The sequence below is a fragment of the Diachasmimorpha longicaudata genome, chromosome 1 (genome assembly GCF_034640455.1).
Source record: "Diachasmimorpha longicaudata isolate KC_UGA_2023 chromosome 1, iyDiaLong2, whole genome shotgun sequence".
NCBI lineage: Eukaryota > Metazoa > Arthropoda > Insecta > Hymenoptera > Braconidae > Diachasmimorpha > Diachasmimorpha longicaudata.
In genome coordinates this window covers 4,331,936-4,349,499 of record NC_087225.1, presented here as the reverse complement: position 1 = coordinate 4,349,499, position 17,564 = coordinate 4,331,936, and the positions used below count along the sequence as shown (strand labels likewise).

At 38.6% G+C, this 17,564-nt stretch overlaps 1 protein-coding gene and 1 pseudogene across 4 annotated transcripts in view; both read left to right on the top strand.

Moving 5' to 3' along the window:
- The window catches only part of LOC135168177 (myosin heavy chain, fast skeletal muscle-like), a 100,162-nt gene that overhangs the window by 38,339 nt on the left and 44,259 nt on the right, over nucleotides 1-17,564 (top strand). The gene's annotated exons all lie outside the window — the stretch shown is intronic.
- On the top strand, nucleotides 4,997-5,115 carry LOC135169994 (5S ribosomal RNA; annotated as a pseudogene).

The window sequence follows — 17,564 nt, the reverse complement described above, 5'->3', positions numbered from 1 at the left end:
AGACACACCCTTCACATTCTGGAAACAAGAGAGGAACACCAGAGGAAACAAATCAAATGGACCAGGAGGTCAACACAATCAGCTACAACCCAGAAACAAGTGACATCTCGTTCTCGTTCAACACTGTGCAGGAGAAGAAAAATAAGAGAGGCCCCAATCGCCCCTCAAACGAGGACTTCAACCAGTTAACCCAGGATGAAGCCTCAACAAGCCAGCAAGCAACATCACCGCAAAATGAGAAGGAAAAACACCCAGAGCTCACCCACAGCACAAAGAGGACCAGCTTCAACATATAATCCATAAACGCCATTAAAAATAATGTAAACCTATCTTTGAAAGGCTCTTTCTCCACCAAAAATTTAGGGGTAAAACAACATATTATTTACATGGAGAATTCTGATGACCACAAAAGAATATTAGAATCACTTAAAGAAAAGGGCATCCACAATTTCACCTACACAGAAAAATCTGAGAGAAGCCTCATGTACCTATTAAAAGGTCTCGATGGGAATTATAACGAAGAGGACATTTTCGAAGTTCTCTCAAATGTAAATGAAAAAGACCTGTCCTTTATTACAGTCACAAGATTCAAAACTAAAAAATCCATTGCAAATAACACAGTTTTGCCAATTTTCCTTGTCCAGTTATCAGCAGACAGTAAAGTACTTAATCTCAAAAAAATCAACAGGATTCTCCATCAAAAAATAAGTTGGGAGAAATTAGTAAATAAGGATTTCGTGCAATGTTACAACTGCCAAAGAATAGGTCATTCAGCCACTAACTGCAATTTACCATCAAGATGCGTCAAGTGTGCAGGAGACCATGCTCCTGGCCAATGTAGAATAAAAGATCACCACTCAAATTCCCCAGAGGAAGAAATTAGCAAAATCGACTTAAAATGTGCCTTATGCAAGGGAACTGGCCACCCAGCATCCTACAGAGGCTGTCCAATAGCTAGAGAAGTTAATGAGAAGTGGAGAGCTAAAAATAAACTCGTCAATTCCCATAAAGATGAAAGATTACTGAAAATCTCAAAAGAAGTCTCGCCAGGTATTCCCTTTAGTCTTATCACTAAACAAAATCATAAAGATAACAATAATATTAAGGTTCAAAAAGCCCCAAGCAATCTACCATCATTTCGTAATATCACTAACAATCACACCAACCAAAATTCGGACCCGGAGATTTTAAAAGCAATCAATGAACAGCTAAAGACAATGAACGCTTCCATATTATTGAATTCTCAAAGAATCGATTTCATTTTAAGCTCACTCTTCCCAGAGATTTCTAATAAAGAGAAATAATGAAGAACTCAACTCCAATCAAAGTTATGAATAATATTAATGCATTATCTATCGCTGCCTTAAACGTTAACTCCTTAGTTTCAAATATTAAAAGAGCCGGCTTGCTCCAATTTCTGAATAAGCACTGCCCTGACATCTTACTACTTGGAGAAACCAAATTAAACCCTAGATTTAACATTAGGTATAAAGGCTATACTTGCCTCAGAAATGACAGACCTCAGTCAACGAAAGGAGGAGGCTCTGCTCTATTTATTAAAGAAAATATTAAACATATGAGAATTTATCCTAAATGTCTGGCACAAGCGATTTGCTTAGAAACAACCTGCATCAAAATCAAACTACCTGATAATCATAATTTATTCGTAATTGCGGCCTACTCAGCCGGAAACTGCAAAAAAGAATTTATACCCGAACTTGAAAGTCTGTTCGACGAACTAAATCTGGAGAATCAAAAGAATTATTATATATTAGCAGGGGATTTAAACTGCAGACACCCTGACTGGGGGAACTCAGACTTCAACCCGAGAGGTAGAAAATTTCATACCTGGTTACAAACCAAAGATTTAAAATTCAAAATAAATCTCATTGGTCCAGCATCAGCTACTTTCCCAAACAACAACTCATTTCTAGACATCTGTTTAATTGATAAAAGAATTAAAGTAATAGATCTCATAAATAACAAACTAAAAACATTCCCATTTGATAGCGACCACAATGGCATAAAATTTAAAATAAAAATCGAATCCTTAATGACTTTCGAAGAAAACACCCCGCAGCATAGATTCAATTTCTACAAAGCAGACTGGGAGTCATTCCAAAAGTCAATAAACTCCAAAATTATCGATATAATAATCCCCCATAACAGAAATTTAAATAATGAAGAGATTGAGAATAATCTAAAAACTCTCGAAAAAATCATATTAGATTCAATAGAGGAGTCAGTCCCCAAATGCAAAAAATATAACTCCGCAGAAAGATTTTTGAATAAAAAAATCAACAAACTCCAAAAACACAAAAACTTTCTTATCACCGAAATTCACAAACTAAAAACCATCAACCCAGGGACAAAATGTCCAAAACTGAAAAGTCTTGAATCCTTGCTAAAAAAAATTAGAAAAAAAATTACTTCTGAATTCGACAAGGAAATTAACAATCAATGGAAAGAAAAACTAAAAAGTATTCACCCAGTTGACCCTGTAAAATCACTCCCAGAAGTCAACAGACTATTTAGAAGAAAAGGCTCAGCACCAATTGACTCACTCAAAATTCCGCCAAATAAATTAAAAATAATGGAAAACGCCAACCTCAACCCAAACCAATTCAGAAAGGATAATAGCAACAATTTATTGGTTATCAACCCCAAAGATAAACTAGACATAATAGGCTCTCACTTCGAACTAGCCAACAACCAGAATGAACAGTTGGGCAAGCCGGAACTCAAATCATTAATTGAAAATAAAATAAATGACCTTAAATTAGAAATTGAATCAGACATCCAAGAAAATCGAACGGTTGTTAATTTTGACAATAACCTAAAATCCTCCAACCCCATAGAGTGCCCAATTCAGGATTATTTCACTAGTGAAAATGAACTGAGGCATCTACTATTAAAAAAAAACAAATAACAAAAAATCAGCAGGCTTAGACGGAATCCCAAACACAGTATTAAAAAATATTCCCAATAAACTCATCAAGCTATACGCCATAATCTTCAACAACGCACTAAATAATATGTATTTCCCACAACAATGGAAGCTGGCCAAAGTCATTGCTTTGCACAAAAAAGGCAAAGATGGATCTGACCCCTCAAGTTACAGACCTATAAGCTTACTTCCTAATATTAGTAAAATCTTTGAAATCTTCATTTATAATGCAATACTGCATCATTGCAATAAAAATAAAATCATACCCGAACAACAATTCGGATTCAGGCACAAACACTCTACAATTCATGCTATTAACAAGTTCACATCAGATATTTGCTGGAACATAAATGGTGGAAGTTGTGTAGGAGCAGTGTTTATAGACCTAGAAAAGGCATTTGACACAGTTTGGCTAGATGAACTTTTTTTTAAACTTCTACAAAAAAAGTTTCCTTCACACCTCATCAAAATAATATGGAGCATGGTCCATAATAAGAGCTTCATCGTCTCAGATGGAAAAGAATGCTCTAATAAAGCTTTCAAAGTATCAAATGGGTTACAACAAGGAACAGTTAATTCACCTCTCTTATTCAATACTTATACCAGCGACTTGTTAAATTTATTCGGTCTAAATGTCGATCCCGAGAAAAAAGCTGTAGCCTTCGCAGACGATTTACTCGTTTATATCTCAGGCGAAAAATGTACAACAATAAATGACTCACTCCAGCAATTATTCGAAAAAATAGCAGATTACTACCATACATGGAAATTGAAAATTAATACTACAAAATGCGAAACAATTTTATTCCGACCAACGCTGGATAAAGCGCATCCTAACGTGAGAAAAAACTGGAAATCCTTTCAACTAAAAGAGAAAAAAGACTCCCCAATTATTGTTCCACATAAAAATGTAGTAAGATATCTAGGGGTATATGTTGATCACCAACTAAAATACACAGACCATATCAAAACTCAACTGGATAAAGCGAAGAAAGCGTTTAAAATACTTAGCAGATTATTCTACAATAAGCACATACATAAGAAAGTAAAAATATTAAGTTATCTCCTACTAATAAGACCCATATTAACATATGCTTGTCCCATTTGGTTCAACATTCCTGCACACTTGATGGAAAAAATGAGAATTCTAGAAAGATATTGCCTGAGAGCATGTCTAAATATGTACAGAACCCCAGAGTCTAACTGTACAAAATCTTATAAAAATGTAATATTATACAATAAGGCAAATATCCCCAGAATAGATAATCATATATTAAGTTTATGCAGAAATCACATAGCAAAAGCATCGTCAATCAACTTAGAATTCAATAGCTTAATTAGAGGACCGTTTTTTCCTCAGGATAGCTATTTTATTAAAGCAATGTCCACAGGGTTCACACCACCCGAAATCTTCACATATCTAGATGCAAAGGGATATATTGTAGATGAAAACAATATTCCCATTATTTACCACGCGTACAGATCCAACAATATAACCAGGGCAATTGAGTACACCCCTCATCTAAATTGTGCTAACATCTTGAATCACTCTGCAATTAAGTTTAGTACTGATCTACCTGATAGAGATAAAACATTCAAACTCGATAAGATTAAATCATACTGGTGGAGATATACTCCTCCGAGAACTGACTAGAAACCAGTATGTGCCTTTTTCTCTGAATTAGCATGTACATAGAATCTATAGTCGCTGTTACGATTTAGCTGTAATTATTTATATTTATTTATTGTTATTTTAGTTTCTAAGTATCAAAATAAAAGAAAAATTATGTAAGAGCCCTTTTAATGACCATTTTTGGGCTCAATAGCAATGTAAATATAGCTAGTCGTAATACTAGCGTTTACATATCCCTTAAGACCAACTATCAAAGCAAGGTTTGTGAAGTTAGAAGATGATTTAATCATCATTAAATCGATTCCAAAGGTCCTAGTACAAGGAATCCGTCCAAAAGTTATAGAAATAAGTTTTTGTGTGCGTTTACTTATTGTAGTCTCCATATGTATTATTACTGGTCAATAAACGTTCTTTTATAAAAAAAAAAAATCATGCTGAAACCGCTAGTTCTCGTCCGATCACTAAAGCTAAGCAGCATTGAGCGTGGTTAGTACTTGGATGGGTGACCGCTTGGGAACACCACGTGTCGTTGGCTTCTTTTTTTTTGAGTTTGGCGAATAAATATAATTGCAAATATGCAAAATAATTTTTTTGATTTTATAATAACACTTTGGTGATAAAATTCTAATAGCTGTTGTTGATCAGATTCCATAAATGTGGATTACATAAGTGGACAATGCTCCGTGAAATTATTAGTCAGACTACGTTTTAATGATAATATTATTACCTTGCATATTTGCGGATAACTTGATGTACTCAATGCGGTATGATGAAAACAACCTTGCCAGGTTATGGTTTTCGGAAACCTCGCATTCCCTATTAATCTACTCTACTTACTTAGCCTGACACCCAGAATGTGAAAAGTGGATAAGGGTATTTGGGATTGAAAGAAATAGAATAGAAGAAGAAGAAGAAAAGAGAAGAGGTGAATCTAATTCCCATGCATATCTCCGACCGGGCCAGGGTTACCCGGAGAAGGTTACCGGGTTCCTGCCCCTCGACTCCCGTCTCCGACAACGAGAGCTGGTTGGTCTCATTCAGTCATTCACTCATCGGCGCCACTGACTCATGGACCCCTCCTCCAAATAATCGCAGGAGACAACTATATAATTGGTCTATAAATAACAATTGCAACATTATGTTCACTAACGAGAGGACTCACTTTTCACAAAAAGGATCCTCTCCTAGTAGGATTGATATAGCTCTAAATAAAAAGGTCCCAAACGTCTCAGATCTGCAGGTGGTGAATGACCTCTCATCTGACCCCAACCCAATTATACTTGACCTGAACTCCCAACAGAGAAACGATGATAAAAAACCTGCTTTTGACTATGATAATGCTGATTGGAAAGAATTTACAAAACTAATGGATACAAAAATAAAACCAAAATATGATATTGAAACTTCACAAGAACTTGAACGTGAAGTTAAAAAATTGACAAAAACAATCCAAAATTACATCCAAAAAACAGTCCCAGTTAGAGAAATACAAGAAATTAGAGACAAGCTACCCACCCACATTCTAGACATGATTAAATATCGAAATCACCTGCGCAGAAAATGTGCAGGACCTGAGGGATCCACACTGCAGAGAAGAGAGGAGTCGACAAAATAAAGAGATTAATGTTGCAATGGGCGAACACAGAAAGAAGGTTTGAACAAAAAAATACAAGAAAAACTGAATACTCATGACAACTCACTTTGAAGAATGACGAAAATCTTCAAAAGTAAGACTAATTCACTTGATACATTAATAAAAGATGGTGAGGGGACATTCACTGATACAGATAAAGCAAAGTTACTAGCTAATCAATTTGAAACAGCCAATTCCATCGGTACTTCAAATAATACATAAGAACAAATTAAGATAATAAACAAGGTTAATTCGTTTTTAGAGGATAAGACGGATAATAATTGGAAAAAATATAAAAGTAATGTTGGAGAACTAATCGCGCCAATACGGTTTCATCCATCGAAATAAGCTCCATGTACAGATAAAATCCAAAACATGATTTTCAAAAGCTGCCCGCCGAAAGCACCAGAACCATTTAGTAATATCGTAAATGCATCAATTAAACTGTCATATTTTCCTTCCGACTGAAAAACTGGCAATATCATACGAATTTTAAAACCAGGTAAAGACAAAAACCAACCTAGCAGTTATAGGCCCATAAACCTACTTTCAACAATGAGTAAAATAGCAGAAAAAATTATCCACAAAAGACTCAATAAATTTGAATCAGACAATAACATAATAGTCAAACAACAGTTTGGCTTTCGTGAAAAGCATTGTTAGAATGTCAATTCATACACCGTGGTGTCTCTCTTATGATCGATAAGATCAGTTTCATTATCGATAAAGTGATTTCCAACAATATCATCTTTTGGTGCTTTGTACTTCCTCTAATTTACCACTCGTCCCAGGAACACCCTCCTTTTTTGTATAAAATCACGTTTATGTATATAGCTAATTAAAATCCATTTGAATCGGGTATAAAGTAAGTTCAATTCTTATCTACTCTCCATCCAACTATTCCACAAGATCATAACTCAATAAACATAACCCAGTGCAACAAATAATTCGAATAGTAGACGACATTAGTATGAACTTTAATTTTAACAAAGTAACTGTGATGCGTCTGCATGACATAGAAAAAGCATTTGATCGAGTGTGGATAGATGGGCTCATATACAAAATGATTTCTCATTACTGTCCTCACACATTGATACAATATGTAAATGTGTACCTGAAACATAGACACTTACAAGTAACCGTTAATAACACCTTGTCAACGAAGCGTAAAATTAGAGCTGGAGCTCCTCAGAGTTCTGTGCTATGACCAAAATTATTCAATATATATTGTGATGTAATGTCGAGAGGTTCACGGAACCTTTCACCCGTTAGTCAGCCCTCTGGCACCACCACACCGCAAAACACACAAATCCAAACCGTAAGTTAGGCGCCAGGTCATTTAACGGAATGACCACCGTTCCAAAGATCCCTCTCCCTTTGCAGCCCCGATTTCCCCGCTGCTCGGTACGTAGAGATTTAAAACCAAACGGAAGCTGAAAGGGGATGCGCACTGGGATATCTAAAAAACCAAAACAAAACTAGAGAATTGTTGGGGAGAAGAATTTTTGATTAAATTAAATATTCAGTCTCGATACAATTCAAAATTAATTAACCATAACATAAAGTCCCCTTAATTCGATTATACGTCATCAATGACATACCGGAATATGATTCGAGTCATTCTCGTCTAATTACAATGTATGAAGTTGGTTCTGAAGTCTAATACACAATACCAGAAGGAAATCAATTAAATAATCAAGACAGAGGGTCAACGCAGTCAGTTAACAGATGAGCAAACAACTGAGTCGCCAGACTCCAGTTGTTATTATCAAACGGACACAACAAGTGAATCAGAACAACTACGGTAGCAACCCCCATTGCCGTTAGTCGAAATATAAACAGAAGGTTTGATCAAGAATGCTGTAGCTAAAATTCTTCAAATAACTCAATGACCCGAAACAATACGACAATCGATAAGTCTCCGTCACTCCAAATAAAAGAAATACACAATAGGGACGTTAATCCGACACAAACACTTTCGAGGTCACGAGACCGTCACATTCCTGAACCGAAATTCAGTGGCGAGAGAATTTACGTGGAAGTCGCGATGCACACTCTATGCATTCCGGCGTCGCGAAACCCCTCCTTCATAAACAAAATTCATAATAGAAATAACAAAGTTCACTTATCGAAGTAACAAAATTAAATTATCTAATCGGAGAGAGACAGCAATCGAGTTTTTACCGATTCAAGCGGTCACGATTAATTAAAATAAAAAAAATTCAAAAGAAAATTACAAAGGCAACTGATAAAAGGGGCACCACGCTCACCAGATCTCCAGGAGGTCCAAATTGCGTCACTCTCAATTAGCTTTAACTCACAGGTCCCCTCTGGATGCCCACCAAATGGGAAGTGTCGTTACGACACACGTGCCGTACACAACAGGTGGCTAACGCGCTCTATGATATGAGTGTAGGGGGTGGCGACGTCATTGTCCACCAATCCCCATCTATCAGGCATGCGCGACAGCTGCCCTCACTCGTAACCCATGTGCCCTGAACTCCTAACGCATGCGTCCTTGCTCGTGTCGATGCCGAGTGAGCAGGTTTCACTCGAACCTTCCTGAGAAAAACTCCTCAGCGCATCCTGAATCCTGCAAAATCATTTTCGGCGTTGAATCCTCCCCTCAGAGAGATCATTCTCTCGCATCCTGCACTCTCAATGATTTTTCTTCCGAGCACCAATTAACCACGTGTCTCTCTTGTTGCGTCACTTCCGGTATCCTCAAGGACTGCATTGTGGCTCCCTTATCGGTCACATCCCACAATCAATCAGATGCCATCAATCCCAAGGAGCCTGACGACCTCTCTCGGGTCCCTGATAATTCTTGATGCCCTCGATGTCCCCAGAAGGAGCGCAGTGGCGCGGACATTTGGCACAATGAAAAAAAAAATTAACGCCATGAAAACCCAGTTCTCCTCTCTCCTCTGAACTCTCTCCACTGAAGGTGACTTTCCGTCTGGTGGAAGTCGCTAAAATCGCGAAACGGTCGAGAACCCGTAACTGAGAAAAATACCATGTTACAATATTTGAATGATGTACCACTCTTCGCAAAAACATCAATGGCTCTCTTCGCCGATGACACAGCTATCAATGCACACTCCTACAATACTATAATCGCCTCAAAACAAGTACAAACCCAGATCTATGTACTAGAAAAATACTATAAATTATGGAAATTATTTCTAAATGCCAATAAACCTGAGGTAGTTATATTCACGAAAAAGTGTAATAATAACTCAAAAATACTCGAACCGATTAGCGTTTCTAATTATAAGACTATACCTACTGCTGTGACTAGATATTTAGGAGTCCATATGGACTGTAGACGAACGTATACAAACATATTCGAAAAGTCGTTCAGAAGGCTCAATTAGTCCTTAAGAAATTATATCCACTGATGGCCCGTAACTCTACGATCTCAGTACACAACAAACTATTGATTTATAAAATGATCTTGAGACCAGTCATCGTATATGCCAGCCCTGTCTGGTGTAGTGCATCACACACAAACATGATGATCCTTCAACGCTTCCAAAACAAATACCTGAGACTAATTTTACGACGACCGTATCACACTCGAATTGATGATCGGCATCAAGAAGCTGAAATAGAATACATAAAAGCCCACATAAAAAAGTTAGCAGAAAACTTTTACCAAAATCATTTAGAGCATAGTCCATTAACGTCAGATATCAATTTATATATAAACATAGGCTACCATATGACACACTGGACTTCTTCTATAGCTAATTAGCAAGTCTAGTGTTTCAAATGCAATAAACCTCAATATGTATGAGGCTTGATTTCCATACGTAGGTTTTTATACATGAATTTACCTACAACACGCAAAATTTCTCAATAATTCTCATAAAATACCTTCGGTCAATGATCTTCTTAATAATATACTGCAAGCTGTGGGTATTTTGAAAATTCAAATAAACAAAACTTTATAATCAATAGGTTAAGCTGTATAAGTAGGCATTACACAAAACGGAACCTATGATGTTCTTTCTAAACATTTAGTGTAACTACATGTAAGTAAATGTAACTAGGTTAAATAAATATATACACTCTGTTATAAAAAAAAAACAATATTTCTCGTCCGATCACTAAAGCTAAGCAGCATTGAGCGTGGTTAGTACTTGGATGGGTGACCGTTTGAGAACACCACGTGCCCTTGACGCAGTCCTTGTTAGTTTGTGGAATAAATGTAATTACAATTATGTTCACTGTTTTTTTGATGTTATGATAACACCTTTGTATTATCATAAAATCATTTTTTTAATTTCCCTCCCCTTCCTCTTACCCGCCGCCGCCAGTCATCTCTTTCTGCCGCCGCAGGGGAGTAGTACCGTATGGTGGGGACACCACCACACTCGCATGTTTTCCTCACCGTCGGGCGAGCGGTTATCGCACGCCCCTGATTCGTCCAACTTCAACCCTGAATAAGTTGAAGAGGGTGCGTCTCATCAAAAAGTTGCTCAGGACTTTTCGATCCAGAATTTCACCCCCAACTTAAGTTTAAAGTCTGGACGTTCAATTCTGGGACACCGGGTATATGTATATACGACCAAAGATGCTCTCCTTTTGAGAGATTATTACTTAATCTATCAAAACAATTTGAGATCGCATTCTGTTCACATATCTAACATCATCACACATTCATTCATACTAAAGTTTGTGAAATGAACTTGATGTCCATTATTCACATTTTTTGCACTATCCAGTCCATTTAGTTCGTTTGATCACTCAATAACGGGGATAACTTTCGAATGTTACCTTTGAGTTCACCCTTAGCAGTTTCACCCTTTCCTACGCGAATTATCCCATCAGTCCCTGGATAAACTTCTGTAACACGACCTAGAGACCAATGTCGAGGTGGTAAGTTGTCTTCTCTCAGGATGACGGTAGTATGCTCTCGAATATCGTGGCTTCCCTGATTTCATTTATGCCTCCGATTCTGCTCATTCAGGTATTCCTTATACCACCTCCTCCAGAATTTTTGTTGTTTCTTCTGGATCAATTCCCAGCACGATAGACGATTGTCAGGAGTCTCGCTGAAATCTGGTTCTGGCAAGTTCATTAACGAATCGCCAGTGAGGAAATGACCAGGAGTAAGGACAATTAAATCGTTAGGATCAGAAGAGATAGGAGTGAGAGGACGGGAATTGAGCATAGCCTCGATTTCGATAACAAGAGTGGTAAATTATTCAAAAGTTACCAAATCATCGCCAATGTGTTTTAAATGATATATCAAAGATTTAACTTCGGCTTCCCAAAGTCCTCCGAAGTGAGGTGATAAAGGGGGAATTACATGCCAGGTGATTCTCTGAGCAGTGAGATGCTGATGCATCTCGTCGTTGTTTTTTTTGAACTGGAGAAATGAATATAACTCCATAATTTCATTGCTGGCTCCGAGGAAATATGTGCGGTTGTCGGAATAAATGTGGACAGGTTTTCCTCGACGAGCGATGAACCGTTTAAGGGCCGCGATGAAATCGTCGGTGGTAAAATCAGTCACGAGCTCCAAATGGACGGCCTTGACCACCAGGCACACGAAGACTGCGACCCATACCTTCACGCGATTCCTGTTGCGGAATTTTTCCTCCTTAATGAAAAAGGGACCGCAGTAATCAACACCGACATTGCCAAAAGGCTTGCCTTCTGTGACTCTAGATGTTGGGAGATCACTCATCACATATTCACTCTTAGGCGGCTCAGCCTTGACGCAAACTGTACAATTCTTAATAATTTTCAGTACTTGATGGCGTCCATCCACTAGCCAATACCTTCTTCGTAAGCCATACAGGGTAGTTTGAGCTCCCACGTTATAATTTGGCATGAGCTCGTTTTTAATGAGCAGATTGGTTATGTGGTGCTCTTTTGGGAGAAATAGAGGTTGTTTTTGATTGTAAGGCACGTGAGCATTTTTTAGGCGACCAGCTACACGCAATAATCCCTTGCCATCAAGAAATAATCTGAACCGACTCTACTTGTGATTGAGTCTCAATGGGAATCCAAGAGGATCAAAGATTTTTGACACTTTCGATAACATGGTTCGTTTTGTGATTTTTCCAGTAAGGGGAATCGGTTTTATGGTATAGACGATCACATCACACGATGCATCCCAGTGTACGCCCATTGTTTCACGGTTGAGTCATGAGACATAATCAATTTTAAATTTTATGCTTTCTTACGGTAATCTCTGTAGAAGACGAAGATCGTTTGAAGCCCATTGCCGTAAATTTAGGTGTCCCTTCTGAAGCAATGCGGTGATGTCGTCTCTCAATTGCAATGCCTCCTCGAAAGAATCACCGCCTAATAATAAATCGCCTACATAGAAGTCGTGCTTGAGGATTTTCAAAGCATTTGGGAATTCATGGCATTCATCATCGGCCAATTGATGGACACATCGGATAGCTAAATAAGGAGCTGAAGAAAGACCAAAGTTGACTGTATTTAATTGAAACATCTTCTCATTTCCATCTTGCTCCTTCCACCAAATCAGTTAGTACCGTCGATCCTCTGCACGAACCCCGAATTGCCGATACATTTTCTCTATATAAGCGGTAATTACGTCCTGGTGCATGCAAAAACGAGTAACAAGTGAGAAAATGTCTTCTTGTATCGTGGGTCCAATCATGAGAGTATCGTTGAGTGAGAGACAGTTCTCCCCTTTCGCGGACCCATCGAACACGACTCGAACCTTGGTAGTGAGGCTGGTCTCCTTTACGATGGCGTGATGAGGGAGGTAGAAGCAGTTCTCATCTTCAGTGTTTTCAGGTACTGCCGACATATGGTCAAGGTTGATGTATTCTTGCATCACTGCAGAATACTGTTTTTTCAACTCTGAATCGCGCTGGAATTTCCGAGAATTCGCGAGAATTTCCTAGTTGAAACTCCTTCCCGTTGAATGGTAGGGCCACTGTGTATCTCTCCATCGTATCACGTATCGTATTCACTTTGAAGTGATCCTCACAGGCTTGTTCCTCCTTCGAAAGATGCACGGAAGTGTTAAAACCATCCATTGTGCAAAAATTTTTTAACTCAGTCTCAATGGAAGTAACACAACATTGAACTGGGCTCCTTCTGGAGAGTGATTTTTTCGCCAGTGCACTTCCACCTATGATCCAGCTAAAACGAGTTTCTTGAAGAATCATATCTGGCTCCCCGGGGTCGTTCAACTGGTTTTGACCTTGACAGATGGAGGTAAGTGTGATTCCAACACTTAGGAGGATGTCGACAGGTGCAGATTGATCGAAAGCCGGATCTGCTAATTGAAAGTGCTCTGAAATATCGAAGTCACTGCGATTGATCGGCTGCATGGGAAAGAAATTGCCAATATTTGGGACGGTTAAAAAATTAAGCGTCCTGGCATACCCATTCAATCTTGAATTGACCGTTGCCGTGACTATATGATTCGGTAGAGAATTACAATTGGTCATCGCTTCAATGGACAGTTTGAGCTTCTCTAAGGGCAATTTCAATTGGGTTGCAAGACTCTCTGTCCTAAAATTCGAACTCAATCCAGTATCTAATATGGCACGGCAACGGATGGGTTTATTAGCAGCATCTAGTACAGTGATTACTGCAATGACGATAACATCCCTGTTCGGAAAGCATGCAACAAGAACGGTCGCCGCAGGTATGTCCGAGGCAACTATCGGCTCTGGTCATGCCGATGAGATCCGGAAATTCTTTAAATCATCACCCTGTAAGTGAAGTAGGGCATTGTGTCATTTTTTGCAGATGGCATACTTATCTGCTTTACAAAAACCAGTTCTATGCTTCCCGCGGAAACAATTGAGACACAGTTTTGCTTCACGGGCTGCTTTGATTCAAGCTGGAACACTCAGAACAAGGAATTTTTTATAGGTTTCTAATGAGTGTTGCTCGTTGCATTTTGGGCAATTTTTTAGCTCTGTCCCAGTGAGCAGTGTTTGCACTCTGTTCCGTGGTTTCCTCTTTCTTGTTTGTTCTGAGAGCCACTGGAGCTATGACTCTGGTTCACTCTAGATATCCTGGACGAGGTGAGATGAATGTCCTGGTATCGAAGGAAGCTCAGGAGTTCTTCATAATTTGGAATTTTATTGCCCTGTTTTGATCTGTTCCAATCTCGTTCGGTTGCCTTGTCCATTCTTCTCATGATCATATGAGAAAGGAGAGTGTTCCAATTTTCCACAGGCTCCCTAAGTGCCTTCATGGCGAGAATGTGTGTCTGCAAGCTGTTGACCAACTTGCGAATTTCTTCGGGGGAGTTGTTTTTCACCGCTGGGGTGTCATAAAGGAGATCGCAGTGACGGAAAATTAAAATATACTCAATGTTGTATGTGGACTCCAATAATTTTCATGCCACAGCATAATCCTCATCCGTCCTTTTAAATGCGTCAATCATCGTATGAGGTTCTCCCGTTAAAGTTCTCGTGAGGAAATCCAGTCTTTGGGAATCTCATAGGCCCTCACGTTCATGAATGAATTTCAAAAACCAATCTCGATAAGGGTGATAATTCTCCAGTATCCCATCGAATCTTTTAACCTCTGCCTTTGGCAGTGCGGAGAGGTAATCCATGGCACGTAATCCCGAATTGCAAGAATGTTCTCATACGGGAGCTTGACTCGCGATGAGGATCTCTAAATTTTCTAATCAGCACCAGCATATCGTCATAGTCAAACCTGATGTTTTCGTCTTCTTCGTTGTGATCTCCCTCAGGGTCAAACATCTTGAGTTCGTACTCAATATTTGGTATATCCGCGATGCCCTCCTCGATTTTTGGTAGTGTTCGATTGACAGTATCGTTACTTGCGCAAAGTCCAGCATTTCTCAAATGATTAAATCTTGTAATTCTCGCTTTAATTTGACCGCGAGTTTGAATCGGAGATGCACGTTTCGCTTTTCGGAATTCAGTTAATTCAACTATTGTGATCGAAAAAAGCGAAAGGGATTTCAGGAAATTTGAAAAAATGAGGGCTGACGATTCAGAAATATTAGGAGCTTACTGTTGAGTTGTCTCTGGATTGGCGGATGGAGGTGGATGTGATGTGGCTATCTCAGCTTCCTGGTAATCCGTGACTGCGGCTTCGCTCCTTGTGTAATTGGGTGCACTGGACACTTATCTTCAGAGCCCGCACTTGCACTTATGTAAATTAAAGTTCGATAATATTCACTTCGAACGCGCTTGACGAAGTGTCGAGCAGTAATTTCTCTCGAAATATACTTTTTAATGTTTAATGAAAGTATATAATAAAGAGTTCACTTAGAGTAACGTTTCGAACGCACTGTGTTATGTTCACTTGAGTGATGTTCAGGTCCCTGTTATTATTTTCTTTCAGTTGACGAAATGAGTTTTCCAAAGAATTCCTTATGATTTGAAACAACACTGATTTTATTCACTAAAAATTCGGCTCGAAGAACCACCATGCAATCTCTGTCTTCCCCCTGCCTATCGATCAAAAACAACATAAACATCCTAAAAGTCAAGAAAAACTATGGTCTTTTTTTCGATTACACTTCTAAATATGACATTGAATTCATGTGGGTTTCCTCCTATTCTGGTATCCAAGGGAATGAGGAGGCCGATTGTCTTGCTAGGGAGACCACTACGGCTGAACCGTACCCCTTTCGTATTCCTTTCACTGAACTCCGCGAGTTTTTTAAATAAGAAAGCCTTCATAGAACTCAGAACTGGTGTTTGCAGACTGTTTTTTTTATGATGACGAATGTCGAAAGTGCGATCGCGGTCAACGCCCGTGTTCAGGTGGTGCGATGTTGACGCCGCATTAGTCGGGCTTTACCCATCTCATTCCGTGGATGAGGCCGCTGTCCGATGTTGAGAAATCGAGGCATTTAGTTGGCGTGATTTCGCTGGATGCTGCCACCAAGTGGCTTCCCAGGCTACCTATTCACCTGAGTGATTCAATTAATGATTGGGTTTTTTCAAGGTTCACTTACCATAAATTCACTCACGATTTGTTAATTAAACAAGGCTTAATATTGTATTCAACCTCTTCTACATCTGTTGATTCGGTTGATTAAGAGGTGGAAGACTTATTTCCTTGACGATTGCGCGTGGACTAACTTGAATGTCCTTTTGGTGCATCTTATTGGTGCATCAAATTGAAGTGGGAGTTAAGTGCAATGTGTCGGAGTTCGAAGCAAAAAAATGGGTAAGACGCTTGATTCCGATATTTGGGAAAACAGGCAAAAAAGGGCCATATGTTTTCGTTTGGAGTGAACATGACTCTGGATAGTTATGGTTGACCTGTTTTTTTCTGTTTGTTTCTTGTGAATTTGAGATTTTCAAATGAAAGAATTGAGGGAACAATGATTACAGCTGAAATTTGGAACAGTGAGGCGATTGTGAATGGTTCATGGGTCTTTTACGTCTTATTCAACCGTTACATTCTGGGTGGCTAAAAAAATGAGTAAAGATATAAAAATGTCAAGTTGGATTTATGGATGATTAAGTTAAAATTCAGTTATTGCTGAAATGTTATTTCTCTTCTCGGATTCAAATAAAATTAAAGACAATAATAAACTAAAATTATTAATCACTCAATATTTGCTAACCAAACTAGAATAATAAATTCTACGAATACCACAACTTTCCGTACGGCCCGCTGGACATTGTTCAAATAGTTAATTTAAGAAGATGAAATATTATCAAATACAAGATCATTATATTAAATTCATGAGAGTTTTCTAGCTGTCAGGACGTTTTAGACTCCGACACTTTTTACGTGTAGATTTTGTCTATTAATTTGTACATAATTTTCCTTTTTTATTATTGTAATTAATTCATTGGGGGACGTGTTGTGTATGTGGAGGGGTGGGGGTTCACTTCGCACTATGTGAGGAGTTTCGGGTTGCTATGATGAATCATTGTCTTTAAGCTTTTATTTGCTTGGAGAAGATTCTACAATCAGGATTCCCTTTGGTATGACTCCTGAATTTTATGCTCGGTGTCGCTGTCTGGGACAGTGATCTCACTGATTGAGGAAGTTCTGAACCCTATGGGGTCTTGTTTTTTTGGCCTCGTGCTCCCCTTTTGTGACTATTGTTTGGCATTTTAGGGATTGCAGTAAAAACTTTCACTAAAAAGGTTAATGTTCGTGGAATACTTGTCTTTGGTGAATATCCTTGTCTTCGGACTATAGTGAGGTGTTTTAATAATAATTATGGTAAATCAAGAACAGGTGTAATTTGAATACTATATAGATGGGCTCCGATGTGCATTTGCACTTGTGGCTAGACGAATTCACTCGATCTCCAATTCGTCATGGAGATCATCATCGCTGTATTCCTCATGAAAAACGCTGCATTCGTCATTTATTTAGACGAAAATCTGGCC